Raw genomic sequence first — 20832 nt, forward strand, 5'->3', positions numbered from 1 at the left:
TTCAATTGAGGTTACCAGTAGTCATTTCCATTACCTGTCAATGTAAATTAGAATGTAACTTACTACAGTGAACCCTCGGTTATCGCGGTTAATGGGGACCGAGACCACCCGCGAAAACTGAAAATCCGCGAAGTAGCGGCGCACCTTCAAAAATGCTTAAAAAAAAAAAAGTGCGAAGTAGCGGCGCACCTTCAAAAATGCTTTAAAAAAAAAGTGCGAAGTAGCGGCGCACCTTCAAAAATGCTTAAAAAAATAAATAAATAAAATAATAATATATATATATATATATATATATATATACGGGTAGAGAGAGAGAGGGTGAAATGCATGTTATAACAAAAAAAAAAAATTATTAAAACATTTTTTTATTCCCCAGCCATTATTTTTGTATTTATTCAATTACTTCTTTTTGTATTTATTTAATTACTTCGACTTTTACCTGCTGGTACGCCGTCCGGTGTGCCCTGGCATTCTTCATTTATTTATTCATTTATTCATTCATAACTGACAGCCTCGCGCTCCGCTCATGCCCGGGCGGAAGGTGTTCCTCTTCGGCTTAACAACCACGCACGCCGGCCGGTCTCCTCCGGAGCTCTCGCACGGTCCCGAACGGAGCGAAATGTCGCCCCGCTAGTGCCCGGGCGGAAGTTGTTCCTCTTCGGCTTAACTGCCACGCACGCTGGCCGGAGCTCTGGTACGGTCCGAACCGCGCGAAACGTCGCCCCAAATCGTGCCCGGGGGAACGTGCTCTTCTTTGTCCACTCTCCTCTTCGCCCACGTTCTTCTTCGGCGGACGCCGGCCGTCTAACCACTCCAGCGCCCCGTCGTGCCGCTCGGCGAAACTACAATGCCCCCGAATATTTTTTAGACCCGCGAAGCACTGAACCCGCGAAAGGTGAACCGCGAAGTAGCGAGGGTTCACTGTATTGCAACCAGATACCTATAAAATGTCATTTAATTTGCACTGTTTTGATCGCCACTGTTTTGCTCATTGAACAACAAATGAAAAGATGAATCATACACAGTGTTTGTAAAGATAATTGTCAATGTTTTATTAAATGAAATTCCAATGTAAAATTGTGTAATATTGTGTTATATAATGGGTCTACAACATACATTTCTCACAGACAAGTAGAGCTTTTTCTCATGAAATGTGTTGAAAAAAAACTAACATTTGAACATTGTTTTGCGTTACAACATCCGTGTTTACTGGTCATAAATTATTAACTTAAGTTTAATATACACTACACGAGCTGGGTAGCCACCACGCCTCAACCACCATAACAAGTTCGCTAACCCTTTAAGTCGAACGAGGTAGCTAACATATCGGGTTCAATTTGTACCAAAAATATGCTGTTGTGCCTTGTGTCTCTGTATATGTCGTCATGACGTGTCATTTGACAAAGCCTTGTGTCGATGTTAGTTGTCGATGTAACAGTCTTATGTTAGATGTCAATGTATGTCTATGTTAGATCTCAATGTGTCGATGTTAGATGTCAATCTATGTGTCTATATTAGATGTGTTTATGTTAGATGTCTATGTAAATGTTTGTTAGATGTCGATGTGTGTAAGATGTCTATGTAGAGGTTGGTTAGATGTCGATGTCTATGTAAATGTTTATGATGGATGTCGATGTGTCTGTTAGATGTCCGTGTTTGTTAGATGTGATTGTAATGGTTTATGTTATAGACGTCAATGTAAGTGTCAATGTTAGATGCCCATGCATGTTTGTTAGATGTCGATATATGTGTCATTGTTACATTTCAACGTAAATGTTGTTCGTGCAAGTTTCCAGTCCTCCAGCCACGTGACATCATGTGCGTCAAAGTGATAACTCGTACATTTCACGGAGGGAAAAAAAACAGACACCATTGGTAGTTTTGACCGGGAAAAAAAAAATCATTTATTTTTTTCGAACACCTCATGTCTCTTTCAGCGTAAGAATAAACATGACACGACCAAAATAAAATATACCAACACAGGCAAATATTTAAGGAGCACTCAAGAGATACACTTCAGCTCATTTAATCCCACCTATTTTTACTAACGCAAACCCTTCAATTCTAGCGCCCACAGAATAGTGTGCTATAATGCTATAAAAATATGGAGCCTTTACCTGACAGCGTTTGAATATAACTGAATTCCCATTGCTCACGAAAAACTGAGAAACTAAGAACAAACATTTCAAGCACAAGCTTGACTTGACTTCAACAGTTCTATTTTTTCTTTCGTGACAGCTCAGACATCAAAATAATGCTTTCCTTCTATAAAATAAAAACAGCATGACAAAAGGTGCTGAAATAAACTATATACGGAAGTGCGTGAGTGACAGTGTGTGCATGTGTTTTTGCAACGCATGTGTACACCCCGCCATACAAATTACACAATTCGTTGGGTATGTGGTATACACTTAAAAACAATTGCCTTGGAGCAAGTGAACACAACACGTCTCACACTGTATACATGCTGTAGAAGGGCTGGGCGATATGACCTCAAATCAATATCGCGAGAAATCGAGCAATTTTACCTCGATAACGATAAATGCACAATAAATTCCCACGTGGACTAAAATCAAAATAAATGCAGGAATTGCATATTGACTGTTTTTTTTATTGACCAACTGGTACACTTTACTTTCAATGAAAAATAAAAGTACAAAAATCATTTGTATGAACATTCCAAATAGCTTGCAGGGTTCGCGGTTAACTTTAAAAACTGCTTGCCCATAGGGCAAGTGCCACTAAAATTTGCCTTGCCCGAGTGGCCAAATTACTTGCCCGACTTGGGCAAGTGACAATTTTTTTTCTCTAAGAATAAAATGTTTATGGTTGTAAAATGTGCGCCACAAATGTAAATAAACATATAATCTGATAAGCATAAATTAATCTTGTTTTCATCATCAACCATGAAACCCTACTCACAAGAGCAAATGTATCATCCTGTGCAGTTATTGAAAATGTTAATTGTAGTTTTAATAATTAACAAATCTGCATGTTAAATTGGGAAAATGATATTACAGCAATCCAGATGATCAATTTTAAGTCCAGGAGAGCGTATTAATTGAGGAATCACATGAGTAAATTATGAGTGTGGCAAATTTGTGTATTCCTTTAAGACCAGTGCCTGTGGTGCTGCCTCCATAAGTTTCATAGCATAAACAGAACACAGTCACTGACACTATGTCAGGTCACATCATGGAGCTAATGAATTAACAGCCAATAATCAAATATTACTCCCTTCCTTACTCACAACTGAATTGTCAACTTAAAAATATTCGAGCTATTTTAGTCATGTCAGAGGAATCCGAAATGTTCGGATTTGAACGAACTCGTCGCCACTCGTAAACATGCGCAGAAGGTAAGAAAACTTCCGGCTGTCAATTTTCGGCCAAAATATCGTAGGTTTTTGTTGTGTTTTTCAAACTTCAAATGAGGATGCTACGACAGCGAGTTCCAATACTGCGGGATTTATTGACGTCCACTTTAACTCGACATTCACTGAACTAACTGATCCCCGTAGCGCCCGCCCATTACCCCCGATAAGGCCAATGGACCATACCAAAACATAAGGGGTTGTCTGGGTTAAACCATCACCATACAGTGCACACAAACAGATCACACCACCGTTTTCGTCAAAATTAAAGATATTTGGCTGCTTTAAAAAATGCTTGCCCGGTCGGGCAAGTTGCCCATAATTTTACCTTGCCCGTGGCCAAATTTCACTTGCCCCGGGCAATCGGGAAGCGGTTAACCGCGAACCCTGAGCTTGCTTTGCATGACTTGAACAATGTCACAAAGAAAAAGGGTACCTCTTGCGAAATCTTTTTCTGCAAATAGATTGCGCCAAGATGCTCTCATGATGTAAATAATGGCAAATAAAAAAACGCGAAATAAAATGAAAGAAAATGTCAATGCAAGCCAAATAAACAAGTGGGTATTATCGGGGAAAATGTGCCGTCTCGAGTACTCTGCTGCGCAGTCGCCACTTGTCATCTATGGAATGCACAGTTAGGCTCAATCAGGGATCCATGTTGCGACCCGACCACAAGTCGGATGTAGATGCAAAATGCTTGACATGTCTAAGCTCCCGGCCCGATGTAGTCCATATCGGGAAATACGGCTTTCATGAAGCGTTTAAATCCTGTGCGCGCCACGTAACTAGACGAGCTTTATCTTTAGCTAGTGCTAGGCTATCGCGTCCACCTCTGAGACGTTCTCTCGTATGGTGTCGCCTCCGTTCATGGGCTGTTGTCACTTGTCGAACCTTGCTTCTCACTTTGAACTTTCAGCACAGCATGGTTGTGTTGTGGGTGGTGAGAAAGCTTCTGGATTTGAATCGCCAGCAACGAGAGCGACAGACGGGTGGAGTCACATGACTAGAGGCGCTGTAGCGGTCTTAAAGGGGCATGAACATTGCCGCAGACAAAAGGCTTTTCTTTTTTTATTCATCGAATTTACCGACATGGGCAAAATGATTTCGGTCATTGTAATAAATTTCGGTAACGGTAAATTTTCGGTTTATCGCCCAGCCCTATGCTGTAGCATGGCTTTCTTTGCCGTGGGTGTCAAATATTTTACTTTGTTTTCAGAGTGCTTACAGACCTCTTGGTTTTGCCTCAAAATAATTGTCTGCAAAGCAGTCTGTGCCATCCGCATCATTGATGTGCAGGAGTAGCTTGTTGGTAATAAATAGCTGCAAGAAGTCCGCTGTTTGCCGCAGCATCCAGTGGTCCAGCGCTCGCAGTGAAAGTCTTGTCTGGCAGCCCGAACCATCCCCAAACATTTCGAGATGCACGCCCACTAAATTCCAGAAATATAAACATGGACAAACTTGACATTCTTCCAGATTCTGTCTCTTTGCATTGTTTTGAAGTTACTCCTGCAACTTTTCCACTTCTTCGATCCTCCCCATTGTCTGAAAAAGAAGTGTATATTTTGATTTGAAATAATGACCTCAACATACCAATACATTTGTTTATCATCTGAACTGGATTATTTTGAAACAACATTTGGGATGGACATCTGGGATTTGTTGTTGTGTATATTCAGAGTAATCCTTTTCTTGTATATAGCTAAAGCAATAGTCGCTGGCCTTGAAAATGGGTACAAGACTTGACCAAATTAAGATGCCATAAGGTCTAATTTGCCCCTTCTCTACCACAACCGATTTAGAGGCCATTAGTAACAGATTTGAGAAGACCACTTTTAAAGATATGAAGCCAGAGCTCGGCACCGGACCCATTTTTATTATTTATTATAATTTTAATGTATTATTGAGCAAATGACACAATATGTCAGTAGTGATTACCACAGAAGTCATGTCAAAATAGTGCAAATTCTGAGGTCGACTTCAAATCAGACAGGCGGAGACGAGCGCCAGAGAAGAGATGAGAATCAGAAGAGATGTTGAAGAAGCTAATAACAAAAAAAAACAAAAAAACACATCAAATCTCCATGTAGTAGCAACGGGGATGGCTCATGGGGTCAGGAGAAGTGAGCGGGAGATGGGGAGTATGAGGTGCCGTTGGGGACAAAAGTCAGGAATCGCTTCACACTTCTGAAATGCACTCTTACACACCAGTGAAATTGTTGTTGCTCATGCATACTTATGAAACGCTATCATACATACGAGTGAAACGCTCTCATACACACTAGTGAAATAGTTGTTGCTCATACACTCGTCAAATGCGCTCATACACATAGGTGAAACATTCTCATACACACCAGTGAAAGGCGCTCAGGCACAATTGTGAAATTATTGTTATTCATAAATACAACTGAAACATGCTCATGCCCATACACGAGTGAAATGCTTTCATACAAACACCCACACTGTTGAAAATGCTGTCATGAACACAAGATCGCTTACAAATACTAAAATGTAAAAATTAATCATTTATTTAGCAGGGATGCATGGTGGGCGACTTGTTAGCACGATGGTCTCACAATGCAGAGGTCGCGGGATTGATTCCGGCTTTCCTGTTTGGAGTTTGCATGTTTCCCACACGCCTGCGTGGGTTCTCCGGTTTCCTCCCACATTCCAAACACATGCATGGCAGGTTGTTTGGACACCCTAAATTGGTGTGAGTGTGAGCGCGGATGGTTGTTTGTCTTTGTGTGACCTGCGATTGGCTGGCAACCAGTTTAGGGTGTACCCCACCTACTGCCCCAAGATAGCTGGGATAGGCTCCAGCACCCCCCGCAACCCTTGTGAGGAGAAGCCGTACAGATAATGGATGGTGGGATGGCATTCATAATGGACGGCCGCCACGGTGGGCGACTTGTGAGCACGATGGTCTCACAATGCAGAGGTTGTGGGATCGATTCCGGCTCCGGCCTTCCTGTGTAGAGTTTGCATGTTCTCCCAAGCCTGCGTAGTTTTCTCTGAGTTCGCCAGTTTCCTCGCACATTGCAAAAACATGCATCCATTTACTCTGATGCCAATGTTTTCTGTACCTTATGGCAGATTTTTCTCTTTGCCGAAGACTATTAGCACTTGTAGAGCGAGGACCTGTGCCACAGTCGTCAACTGCACCCTAAAATCAGATCATTTTGTATTTTAGACATTACACACTACACAGTTAAAGATGGTCCAAAAAAGAAAAATGGATTAATGTATTTCAACTTACATAATACTCTTTAAAGAGCTGACCAGCTCATTCCCAGAGGTACGTATTGGGGCGTATTGGTCGTCTTTACAGAAGACTCCAGGAGGTAACTCAGGTTTGACCTTCAGCCACAACAGAGTGTTGGGTGTGAGTGCTTCCAAGTCGTTGAGGTCGGAAGATGTCCTTGTGATAGGCCTGCTGTTTATAACTGCTTCAGCCTCACCAAGCAAGGTATATTGACTTTCTTCACCCGAAATTTGTTCTTTTACAGTGACATTCAGGATTTTTCTCACAGACCAAATAAGTCGCTCACAGCTTCCTCCGTGGTGGGAACCTGCTGGGGGATTGCTATGCCACTGAATACCTTTTTGCAGCAAGTGTTTCTCGATTTACTTAGTGTTCCATTCTTTGATTGATTTCTTCATTTCACTGTCAGCTGATCTAAAGTTGGTTCCGTTATCAGAATACATCTCTCTCACTTGTCCTCTTCTGACAAGAAATCTTCGGATTGCGTTGAGACAAGCATCTGTGTCACGTGAAGATGCAATTTCCAGATGTACGGCTCGTACAGCGAGACATGTAAAAATCACGCCGTATCTCTTTACTTGTCCTCTAACCCTACTTACTTAGAATGGACCAAAATAATCAACGCCAATTCTCTTGAAAGGCGGATCGTCAGGTAGCACTCTTCTGATGACTCTAGCAGCTCGAGGTATCCAAAACTGTTGATGCAGATTAGCCATCATGTGGTTCCTTCCAGCGTGAGCTGTAATCTCATGAATGTATCTCAGGACTAGCTTTGTGTTATGTGAATCCTTGGCAAGATGGCTTGCTGTTTTGCTGTTTCAGGCATGGCTGCGTGGCTCAACTGTCCACCAACCCTCATGACACCATCTTGAAGTACTATATTGAACTTGTAAAGTGGGCTACTTTTCTTCACCCTTTTTTGTTTTTCAAATATGGCTAAATCTTTTTTGAAACTTCGCCTTTGACAGTATTTCACAAGTTCTCTTTCTGCTTTATCCAAGTCGTTGCAGGTCAAATACTTTCCTTTGACAGTTCTCTTGAATAAATTCATCTTGCCTTCTTCACCTAATGTGATTAACTCCTTTCTATTTTCCTTTACTCTGTCAGTAAGTCTTTCAGCTTTAGAAACCAGGCTACGGCCTGCTTCAATGCTGTCCAAGACGAATAATGGTTCATCCACTGGCCCAGAGAATCTTTGGGCTACAGTGACTGAATTACATGCACTTGAGTCACTCATTTGACCTCCAGGTCATTAATTGGTAATTTGAAGTGTTTTTTGTGTTTAACTAAATTCCTGGACACTGCCTGATTTTTTTCAGAGCTGTACAACCACTAGAAAGGGTGGTTCCCACAATGTGAGTTTTGCTCAGGTGGCCCAACAATGTCACAAAAACAAGTAGGGGTGTGTGTGTGTGTTTGTATAAGCTACATGTTGGGGACCAACATCGGACAGCACACCCACTGTAGGGGACCAAAATTTTTGTGGGGACCAAAAATCTGGGCCCCACAAAAAAGAGCATTGAATTCAGTGATAAGAAGCTCAGGGGGAGGTCCTGTCAAAGTTTCAGGGCTTCCCAGGAAGGTCACAAAAACAAGACGAGTGTGCTAGAAATGTGTGTGCGGAAAAATTACTCAGGATCGCTGTCTAGTGGTCGGTCCCGGTACTGCACTTACGCACACTTCACACACTCGGCTGGTCTGCGCATGTGCAGGACAGTCTGCTTTATGTCAGGCAGCCACCCTCCCCTCCCCCACAGCCCAACCCGAAAAATTGAGATGTTAGTTAAGTATTTATTCCTATTATTGAGTGAGATTACATATTTTTACTTGGCAGCTGGCACAACAGCTAAGCTTGGAGCACAGTTATTGCAAAATAAAATAAATAAACAGTAACAACAATAACGATTGTTAATATTGTTATACTTTATAGCGTAACCTATTTATACTAATTTTCTGTATGCAATTTCAAGTGCAACTAATATAGTTGTGCATATAGATAGCCACCAAACTCCATACATTAGATAAAAATAAGAGCCACGATGTTAACCAATTAACAGTTCAAGAAAAAAGCAGACATCCAAGAACTTGCTTTGTTACTTTTGCGTGGCCAGAACTACAAACCCCAAAGCAGAGCAAACCCAAAACATCAGAGAAAGTACAATACTTTTGTCAAGGAGTGGTGCTGCTGCTTTGCGATCGCTGCCACCATAGTGAACGCGCTACCACATTCGTGCACACGCACACATGCCACACACCTGTTTTCCACGTCCTGTCAGTCCACTCCGTCGGTCCACATTTATTTCGTTGGTCAGCCATCACGGTTGGGTGCGCACTAGATCGCTGTTAAACCATCTTCTACGCCACAGTCCTCGTGTTCAACAAACATTTCTCCCGAACTCGCCTACCATGCACAACTCTCCACTTTCAAACCGAGCGCCGCTGTTACTTCCGGGTTTTTAGCGCCAAGCACTTGACGCTAGCGTGTGACGTCATGGCGAAATACTAGGTTTTAAAATAAAAATTTTCTTTTTTTTGTACAGTCTAAGTGCATGGGGTTATGATAGATCGAATGAGTATACCTTTATGTACTCACTAACATTTATGTTGATCATAAAATGTTGTTTTGATGAAGAAAACTGTTATTTTTTAGAATCAATTGGCTTAGGGCACTTGGGCAAACTACGGCCCGGGGGCCACTTGTGGCCCGTTAAACGTTTCAATCCAGCCCCCCAAACTTGAAAAAAATTAAATGAATAAGCCTTGTTAATGGTTTATTTTCTAAATACTGTGGTTTTTCAAAGACATATATATTGTTGTAATGCTTTTGTTCACTTTCGTTTAAAATTAAATGTATTTTAGGACTCATTGTGCCCCCCCCCCCCTCCCAATCAAAAAGTTTGCCCATCCCTGGCATAGTGGATGGGCCGAGGAGTTTAAAAGGCACACATCATGCATTTTTCAGTCAGTTTTAGCCAGGGCTTGGTATGGGGAAGACCAGCTGGTTTACATGTAATCATTACATTTTCCCAAGTTTTATTTAAGTTAATTGGACAAAACAAAAAAACGCAATATTCTTCTGCCAGAGAGTATGTAATATTCTTCTGCCATTTTATTGTAGAGGGCCATTTTGAGCCCCTAACAATATTATTCAACCAAGAGATCATGAGTCGTCGCCCACTTACTTTCTGAAGTCAGCTGGGATGTCACGGCTGTGACCCTCGTGAGGATAAAGTGGTTCAGATGGAAAAGTAGGACTAAGGGCTTTTTCTCAGGTTTCCATGCGCAAATCCATGTATATTAGGTTAATTGGAGACTCTAAATTCTCTACTCATCAAATGACATTCGTGACCCTGATGGATAGATAAAATAGATTATTAATCTGCCATGGGAAGTCCAAGGTGTCTGGTAGAAAGAAATGCATTCATACACTCATTACACAGTCAACCAAGCAAAGACACAAAGCCTAGGGCAGGGGCGGGCAAACTTTTTGATTGGAGGACCACAATGGGTTCTAAAATATGACAGAGGGGCCGGACCAGGAGCAGATGGATGGAGTGTTTTGGAAACCTCACCTCATCTGAGAAAAAAAATACATTTAATTTTATATGAAAGTGAATAAAAGCATTCCAACAATAATATTTGTCTTTGAAAACCACAGTGTTTAGAAAATAAAACATTAACAAGGTTTATTCATTAAATTTTTTTCAAGTTCGGCGGCCCGGATTAAAACTTTTAACGGGCCGCATGTGGCCCCCGGGCCGTAGTTTGCCCTCGCCTGGCCTAGGGCATAAACACATACATGTAATATCCAATCCGCTTATTCTCACAAGGATAGCGTGCTGGAGCCTACCCAGCTGTCAACGGGCAGTAGGCGGGGCACACCCTGAAGTGGTTGCCAGCCAATCGCAGGGCACGCAAAGACGAACAACCATCTGCGCTCAAACTCACTCACAAATGCAACCTCCACACAGGAAAGCTGGGTCCCGGGATCGAACCCTGCACCTTGGGACTGCGAGCCGGATGTCCTAACCAGTCTTAACTCATTAAATACCAGCCATTTTCACTGGAGCAACCCACTCAATCCCAGAGTTTTCCTGGGTTTTGACTAATATTGCAAGGCCCACAGAATATTGTATTCTAATGCTATATAGACATGGAGCACACCCGAAGAAAGATGAGACTCTCTTCTTTCAACAGAAAAAAAATGTTTGTTCCTATCTTTTTCCATTCTTGAACAATCGGCATTTGAAAATAGCTAAATTTCATGAAAACTCCAATCCCTGGGGAAAAAACTGAGAAAATGAGCTTTTTGTAAACTGATGCATTTTGACCATAATTTGAACTTTGACACTATTATTTATGGCTTTTATGACACCTCTAACATCTAAATAATGCATGCCTTCTATAAAATAACAAAAAAAAGCACAAAAAATATGTTTTTGATAAAATAAATTTATTTGCACATAACACTAAACGACTGAACTGTTGAACTATGTACAAAAATGAAATACATCAGTGTCATACATACTTTTTTTTTGTGTGATATAAAATAAAACAGTTGCCTTGATGCAAGGGCACACAACATAGTTCACACCACATTCTTGTTTCACTCCGTTTGCCTTTGCGCAAACAGACCCGACACTTTCGTTGTGGTCTGGCTTTGCTGGTCCGTGGAAAATAGGCGAGCTTGTGTTTGTCCACTGGGGTTTGTGTGAAAATAATTGTCTGGGAAGTGATTGCTGGCATCCGCGATGTGCTGCAGAAGCTCATCCGTGAGAAACAGCTGCAGGAAATCAGCTGGCTCCTCAGACTCCAAATGGGCAGCGGCATTCAGTGGTCCAGGGGTTGCTGTAAAGTCGATTTTCCTCGGTTGCCATCCAGTGTGACGCCATCCGGAACCACTGCTTCCTGATGCACAACCTGTAAATTACAGAAATATAAACAATTGGAAATATATATTTATTGCTGCATTTTATTGCTGGCGTGTGAAGTTTCATATTATAATTTACCTTTCTTTACACCAACAAGACGAGGAGGAACTTTCTTGCCGCGGGATGCACAATCTGTGAATTTTAGAAAGTATGCATGATTACCACACCATTCAGTATTGTTGTTTCCTCGTCGGGGAGGAGATACGCTCGCGTCTAACTGCACATTTATGCGACATTTTCTGCCCGCAAGATGCATGATATGTACAATAAAAGCATGAGGGGTAAAACCACATGTTCAATGGTAACTTGCGAGCGCTTACCTCCTCGTTCGGGGGGATCTGGTGAGGACTCTCAGCTGCTTTGGCTATTGTCCGAAGGCAGGCGATGCAGGCCGCAAGGCACGCGCACCCTCTTTAGACGCCTGTTTGTTGTGACGATGACGAAGCGTCATCCTCTCAACCAAAGCGTCTCCATCGCCTTGATGCTTTTAGGAAGCTTTTTTTTACAAAAACGCATTCCTCGATCGTCATTTGCTTGGAGGATTTCATTGCTAACGCTACTAATGCGACTGCTGCTAGTGCTGCCGATGCTGCTGCTACCCACGCTGCTCTCCACACTTATAAGTCTACCCCAGGATCCCGCCCCCCATTTGTACCTCTGGCGCAGATTCAAGGCGGATCTTTTGCACCTCTGCCCCCTGCTGGGTGATTTTTACATGATTCACAATGCGGACAAGGCTGATTCTCAGTCAGAGGTTGCATCAGACCCTTATGTACACTATGACGTAAAAAAGACAGGAAACGTACTTATACGTCTTTGGTAGAGGGCGCCATTGCATTAAAAGACGTCTTTGTACGTCTAAGGGAGTAAATGAGTTGAACAAAGTACAGGGTCCTTCACCTGACTACAGATGATCTTCTGGGGACTTTATTTGGTTTTAATCACTTTTGGGGTCTGTATCTATGCACACTCCCTGGTTTTGCTACCTTCCCGGGTACCACATACACACTGCTTAGTTTCTCTGCCTTCGTGGGTACCACATACATATTGCTTGGTTTCTCTGCCTTCCTGGGTACGACATACACACTGCCTGGTTTTGCTACCTTCCTGGGTACCAGTCACACAAACGTCAGACGACTCAGCACATACCGACTGTCTCAGCACTACACACTTTCACTCCAAGGCAGTGCTGTGAACCAACTTACTGACAAGAGGTAGTATTTAGAATTTTAAAAAGTGCTTGAAAGGTTTTGTTCATGTAAAACCAACAGATTATGACATTATTATTATTATTTAAATCAGTATTAAACAGCATCAGCATAGGTTAAAGATATTATACAGACTATATACGATAAAAAAATACTAAACCACCCTTGCTTTTCCGTCATTTCTTGTATAAGTTAACACACAGATGTATAACATTTGTTTATACAAATATAACGATTAAAAAGTAGCTGATTAGAGTTTTAATTTTGTATTCATTAATCTGTAATAAAAATGGACATATTTTGGTTAATAAAATTAACAAGAAATAAAAGTAAAGGGTGTTCTAATACTTTTTTCAAGATTGTCCTAACATACATTTAATGTTTACAGTATATGTCTTCGGAAGAAGCGCAGCATTAGATTTTTTTTTTTGTTCTCTCTCTTTGACTTCTGAATTTGAATTTCTGTCACAGATGTGCTTGAATTCTATTTTGGATGATTTGTGTTAAACTGCACAAATATTTGAAGAGCCATAGAATTCAAGAATCACACCAGTGCTGCTACTCCTCCGAACGGGTGAACGCCCTTGATTAACAACCTGCGTTGAGGTGGCTTTTGAGATTCGTGGTGTGGGAGAAAAATCTCTGAAGGCATTCTTAGACTTCAAGAGAGGGTCCACAATTTTCAAAGATTCACTTCCGTCTGAATCAGAGGCCTCACTTGTATCCGGAATATATTCATCTCCACTGTCATCTGAGTTGGAGTAATAATGCTTATCCATTCCAAAGTCAGCCTGTTTTTTTAATCTAAAAAACAACAACAACGAAATATAAAGGATAGAAGGCAGGAGACCAATAAAATATATGCAATTTGCTTGTAAGATTCCCTGAAATCTATATGGGTTGTTTACCTGTATACTTTTGGTCCTCCTGAGCCTTGGGATAGTAATATGGTCTGGGTCTGAGGCGCAAAGTTCAGGGGCAGGATTTGACAATGATTCGTCAGAATCTGTGTCGTTATTCCAAGGAAGATTCAGCCCATATTTTTTGTCCAAGGGAGGAGACTGGGTTGCATCAGAGTCCAAGAGAAAATTGAGAACCCATTAAATACTTAATCCCCAGAGGAATCTGCACAGAAAAAGGTCTTAATTCTATTTGAAAAAAAAAAAAAAACTAAAATATTGATGAATGATATGACAAAATAATGTAATAACAAAATTAATTGACCGTAACAAAAAGCTCCCGGGAGGAAAACTACATTAAATGTTTTTTTAACAGGGCAGTGAAAATATTGGAAAATAAAAACGATAATAAATAAAATAATATAAAAAAAGAATTCAATGTGTATCGATGGACCCATATGAAATACTTATATCGCTATGTACTTATCAGCCATATCGCCCAGCCCAATATGTAACTGCAACTTCAAAACCTCGGGCCATAACAGGATTGTAACATGGGATGCATATCTTCATTCCTAAATTTGTAGATCCCGAGGAGGCTGCTCAATGGTCCTGGTAATCTAAACCTCAACCAATTCGGTCACAGCCAATGTTCTCCATCCTTGTTAAGAAGTTTTGAAATGATTTAATAGATATACTATTGCAAACTATACCAGAATTTTAGACATTTTAAACTTTTGATCACAATTTTACCTATTTTCTAAAAATCTGAAGAATCCACATGCCAAATCACCTGCTGTAGACACATAGGTTCTGTTCTGACAGATAATTCAGTTACAGGTTGTGTACTTAAAGCCAATAAGAGGGCAATGCAGCAGTCGACAACCTGACGAAAGCTTAAGTCTCCCAATGAGAGAACTGTAGTGGCTGGTAGGTTCTTAGATTGTAACATAGTAAAGACATATACTAGGCATAACTGTATATCATATGATGATGAGGGAAAATATTATTAGCTACGATTTATGTCCAGATATATTAGAAAACTTGTCCAACCAGCACAGGTCTATCTAACTGTAATTTTAACATCTCAAGACACGACAGGATGACCACATGATACGCATACCTCCTTTTCAGAGTCTGTCAAAACTTGAGAAGGCTGCTTCGATGTTCTGGTGGCATCAACCTCAGCCGATTCAGTCATTGTCGGTTGTCCTCCATCCTAATGAACAAGTTGAATATTAATTTAATGAATTAAAAAAAGAAAATGGATCAGAATTTTACACATTTTAGGCTTTGGCCACCCAAAACAAAAACTAACAAGTTCACGAATGAAACAAAACCAATTACTTTAGCGCATGACAATTAATCTTCAGTAGAGATATGTTGTGACTGATATTTCAGTCACAGGTTGTCTTTTGAACGCCACCAGGGGCGCAATGGAGCACAGGACAGCCAAAAGTCTTCTTGTCGGACACCTGTAGTGGCTGGTAGGTTCTAAGATTATAACATAGTAAAGGCACATACAACTCCTAACTGTATTTCATATGATAATGAAGGAAAAGATGATTAGCTATGATTTATGTCAACAATAAAAATGGCTCTACGGGGTCCCCACAAACACAAACCTGACAGTTGGGTGTCAGATGGCCAACATACCTGACACGCAATTCAACTCAACTGGACCCCACAACACAAGAAAAAGCTGAGTGAGCCTCAAACCAGACATACACATTCACTGACAAATATCCTGTGACACCAGATATATTAGAAGTCTTGTCTAATCAGCACACGTCTATCTAACTGCAATTTTAACATCTCGAGACACGACAGGATGAGTACACGATACGCATACCTCCATTTCTGAGTCTGTAAAGCCTGGAGGAGGCTGCTTCGATGTTTTAGTAGCATCATAAATTTATTGAATTAATTATATTTGAGGTTGGATTAGATTTTTACACATTTTAAGCCTTAGCCACCCAAAACAAAACATAAGCTCATGAATGAAATAAAACTAATTAATTTCGCCCATGCCAATTAATCTTCTGTAGACGCGTGTTGTGACCAGTGTTGTTTTTGGCAGGCATTTTAGATTTTGTCCAAGTCATTTGGACAAAGTGCTGATTTGTTTACATCACATTTAGTCATCCCAATTCGTTATAGTTTTAGTCCAGTTTTAGTCAACGAAAACTAAAAAAAGGGTTTTAGTCCAGTTTTAATCGACGGAAACGCAAAAAAAGTTTTACCCTAGTTTTCGTCAATTTATTCACAAAGGTTTTAGTCCAAGCGGCACGGTGGCCCAACTGGTTAGCAGGATGGCCTCACAATATTGAGGTCGTAGGTACGATTCTGGCTCCGGCCTTCCTGCATGGGTTTCCTCTGGGTAATTCGGTTTCCTCCCATATTCTTAAAACATAGAAATAGAAATAGAAATAGAAATCCCTTTATTGTCATTGTACTCAAGTGTGCAACGAGATTAGAGATGGCAAGTTGCTTGGACACTCTAATTGCCCCTAGGCATGAGTGTGAGCGTGGATGGTTGTTCGTCTATGTATGCCCTGCGATTGGCTGGACACCAATTCAAGGGTGTACCTCGCCTACTGCCGAAGACAGCTGGGATCGGCTCCAACACCCCCCGCGACCCTAGTGAGGAGAAGCGGTACAGATAACGGATGGATGGATGGATGGGTTTAAGTCCATTTGAGTTAAAACAAGGCATTCAAGGTTTCCACCCAATAACAAAGACTTTTGGATGGACTACAAAGGATTCTTCATTACAAACAGAAAAAAGTGGCAACAGTGGAATCAATGCTCACTGCTCCAAAATAAGCAGAGAAGCAAAACATTTTGTTGGGCAACTGTTGTGGCTTTATTTCACTAAAAGCAACATAAAATAATTTATGAACCACATGCTAACAATTTTGTCTCGTCAACGAAAAAAATTCATGTACATCACGTCATGTTTTCGTCATAAAAGAACCTCGTTTAGCTTGTCATCGTCATTAAAAAAGGGGCGTTAACGAAGTATTTTCGTCATAGTCATCAGTGACGAAAACAACACTGGTTGTGACTGATATTTCAGTCCCAGGTTGTCTCCTGAACACCACCAATTGGGCAAGGGGGCGCAGGAAAGCCTGGGGTCTTCTATTTTTACAGTATAGAAAGGCTAAATATCAAATTGAAACAGTGTTTTATATCATGAATATACAGGGTTGGTGCTGGTTCTGGTAGGGAAACCACAACATAAAGATGTCCTTAATTAGTCCCACAATGGGGATATTTGCAATATGGCATATGATGGCCTAACAGGGCCACCGCCCAGAAAAGAGTAACGCAGAACTTTGTAATACTGTCACTCCCTGACCAGTTCGTTGTTCCTGAAGAGCCAAACTTTGACTCAGACCCACAAATTTGAATTACAGATAGTGGACAATGGAGAACTCCCCCAGTCAGTCAGCATGTTCAACTTCCATAGAAACCTCAACATACATTTATTAGATTGCCAAACTAATTGGAAACTACATCACCAGAACACCACAAGTGGGCTCTGTTATTGTACTTAAAGATGCATCTTACAAACCTGTGTTCTCCAAGGCCAGCTGGTCCATAGTCTTAAGTTATTTCTTCGCCAACATCAATGTCTCGGAGCGCAAACAGACAGAGGTGTGGTCTGTCCTCTGTTGTCTTCTTCTTCATTTTACAGTTGGGGTGCATGTGGTCATCATTAACCAGTCTTCCCAGACTGCCATCTTCTTGAGCGGCATCAACACTTAAAATAGATTTAAAAAAAAAAAAAAAAATTATTCAATCAATGTCAGAAATTAATCTTTGAGACAATCTTGTGTACACAAAACATAAAAATAGGAAATCCACAATTTTTAAATCTTCTAAATCAAATCATACAAGAAATTTCTATTGGAATCAGACCCTATTAACAGCTTGTCTTTGAGACTTCATGGTCTATATTTTCATTTGTACAGATTCAACGCATGAATAAAAGTAATTACCGTATTTTCGCAGTCATAAGCAAACAAAGCGCCCTGTCAGTCGATGCGTCCATTAAATGGACAAAGTACCACTCACGTCCATCAGCCCTTGTCATCAACGAGCTGTTGGAAGTGCATGTTAGCACACCCTGCTGGGCAAAGAGTGAGTTGTCCATGCTTACAATCGACCGTGACAAATACACCATCTGACTATAATGTTTGGGTGATGGTGTTGGAAAAAGCTGGACAAAGGGCAGCTGTCCACAATGTTTTAGTCTGTCTTATCATTTATGTTATTGCAAGCAAGAAACGTCCCAGGTTTAGACAACAGACAAAAAGTCCAAAGCATAACAGCACATCTCTTTAAACAGCCATGCAAATCTCTCTAAACAGCTATGGGATTGTGGGTCTCTGCTCCCAGAATGCATTGCTTGAATTAGCTAAGGCTGAGTGGCTTTTGTATTATTTTCATTTTTTTTGGGTATATTGATGGCATGAGAGATACATGTTTGTGTTAATCTTATTTCTATGTTTCATTGTTTGCTTGTATGATGAGTTTTTTATTTTTTTTTGAAACCGTGACTCTAAGGAGTGTGGTGAGCAGCCAAGTCCCTCCCCTGACGTTGCTTTGTAGGCTATTGCCAATGCACCTAATATTGGCCTGAGCCATTGTCAGCTATTGTCAATAGAGACTTGGCGTCTGCTGCAACAATGGGGTGATTGCTCATGTTATTGGGGCATAGTAGGCTGCTATCGGCTGTGTCAGTGTGGGCAGCTCTGCCAAGTTCATGCTATGCTAACAGCAGCTGTGCTATCGTCTTGTCAGGCGGTGCGTCCAGTATATGTTACAAAGACAGAAATAGCGGCCTCAACAGGTGTTGCGCCCTTTGACACGGCGCGTCTTTTGGGTGCGAAAATACGGTATACATTTTTGCTTAGAGAATGATTTTTCCCCAAACACTTATGGGATGAGTATGTGTTTATTTTTTTAAATAAAAACAAAAATAAGATAACATCTCAATCTTTGCCTCACCTCCAAGTTTTTTCTTGCCGGCGGAAGTCAAACAAAAAGACAGTGCCTCTTCCATCCATCTTCCTGCGTTGAGATTTATCAGAATCTATCAATTTTCCTCTGTACTCCATAATAAAGAATAAAGTCGTCTTTCCTGAAAGGGGCCTTGGTAAATACTCCTCGACCTAGTTAACAGGGAAATCAAGATAGCTTCGTCATATTTTTAAGCACACAAATAAGGAGTCATCATATTCATTTGGGCCACTATACTAATGTAGGGTGGTTTGAAACATTGCTTCTTGTGAGGGATAGAGCAGAGCCCTTCTTTATGATTTTAAAGGAACAGACCAGCCAAAATTCATTTTCCAGCATTGCATTAGCCAGTATGTATTAGGACTGAAAGTACAAATGTCAATGGCACCTGGTTACGTAAAAAAAAAACTTTAAGATTATTTAGTTTCATAACAATGACATACACTGTATACACAGTCATATTGGATCGCGTCACGTGATCTCTGTGACGTATAACGTGCTTTACACTAGACTATCAATATCGGACTTGTTCACTGGTCTATTGTGGTATAAAAATGCCGGAGGGCGTCATCAAGTACAGCCTTAATTTAGATAGAACTCCTACCATCAGGTTTCACGCTCACTGAAATAACTTGAAACTGACAAAAGAAAAGGTCAAGACACTCTTAATGTAAAATAACCACTTAAAAAACGATGTCAGCTTGGTTATCAGAAAACAATAATATATCTTAGCAAAAGCGTTAACATCATACCTTTAAATGAGTTTATATACTTCGCTTCTAACTCCGCAGTCTTGTCCAGACCCTTGACTGCATGTTCAATAGTATCCTGCTTTGGGGACTTCCTGCATCTCAGGGAAGGCATTGTTTATTCTATAAAGAAAAAAGACAGTTTTGTGTTGAGAATTATTAATACTATAGGCTAAATGGAGTTTTAACAATATCAGTGTAAGAAAAATAAATTATAAATTAAAAAAATATCAATCCCTCCATCCCAATTAATGATTTCAACCATAATAGTTTATATTGAAGTTTAAACAACAGACAGACAGATTTATGCAGTGTGACTACAAAAATCTTACCAAAATTGCATTCACAGTAACCTTTGCTTTAAGAATCATGTAATTAACCAGTGAACATCGTGTCTTACACAAAAATTAATGACAGAAATTATCATGGTACTTGCATTCTGTTGTTCTATAACAAAAGTGCAAGCTGTTAGCTCCGCAAAGCTAACGCAACAAGCTAGCGTCCCTCGTGCTCACATTCAATGCAAACCTGACCACCGGATGAAAATACGCGTCGGTTTAGTTCTTTAAATGAGTAAAAGCACCATGACGTTTTATAATTATTCAATGCTTAACTGGAGCTCGTCAATTATGTCGATGTAGGAGCACATGTTTGCTAGGCCAGTGTTGTAGGCCCACATCCATGGTGCTACTTTGTATAGTGTTTTCCACACAACTATCTCTAACCATGAACAAATGCACTCGAGGCATGTTTTGAATAAAAACAAACGAAAAACACTTACCTCTCCGTTTCAACAGCAGTTCGAACTTCGAAGTGGTGATATTCTCCAGCGTTAAGCACCTGCTCGAACTGCGAATAGGTCAAATTCAACAGCGTCTTTTTTCTGTCTTAATAAGGACGCGATGAGAGGAGGAGCGCTTGCCTTTTCGTCAGCACGCCCCGCGCGGGTGGTGCTGCTTTATCACTCTCTATCTGTGCCCGCCCGCCGGCATGTCGATAGAAAAATAATATTCCTTCAAACATTACTTTCATCTTCTTAACGTTTTGTAGTGAATTTAACAGGTTCACCACTTTTTTCAAATACACCAATGGAAAACAGGTCTTAATTGAGGAAACATACAAAGAGCGTCTCACAAACACCTTATGATGAGCAATGTAATTTGATCACGTTTTTTGTCACTGCCTGGATGTCGGTTCACTGGCCTGGTGGCAGTGGCTTGTAGACACTGTCACTGAGTGGGAACGGATCTCAAGGTGGGTCAAACTAACCCAAGCAGTGGATCGGTCCGTTTTTTAAATTTATTAATTTTTTTATTTTATGTATTTATTTATTATTTAATACAAGGGCTTCGGCTCACTACCAGTGGGCGGGACCAAAGAAT

The 20832-nt window shown here is 40.8% G+C and overlaps 1 long non-coding RNA gene across 1 annotated transcript; it reads right to left on the bottom strand.

Moving 5' to 3' along the window:
• Nucleotides 1-14842: 14842 nt before the first annotated feature.
• LOC148314895 (uncharacterized) lies at nt 14843-20379 on the bottom strand. The gene is made up of 5 exons (XR_015841428.1): nt 20232-20379; nt 19454-19573; nt 18690-18853; nt 17251-17439; nt 14843-14892 (listed from the first exon to the last, which is right to left on the bottom strand). It is a non-coding gene; the product is annotated as an uncharacterized LOC148314895 (long non-coding RNA).
• Nucleotides 20380-20832: the final 453 nt, after the last annotated feature.

The sequence above is a fragment of the Idiotropiscis lumnitzeri genome, unplaced genomic scaffold, assembly GCF_059441095.1.
Source record: "Idiotropiscis lumnitzeri isolate Australia: NSW breed Sydney's pygmy pipehorse unplaced genomic scaffold, RoL_Ilum_1.0 HiC_scaffold_185, whole genome shotgun sequence".
NCBI lineage: Eukaryota > Metazoa > Chordata > Actinopteri > Syngnathiformes > Syngnathidae > Idiotropiscis > Idiotropiscis lumnitzeri.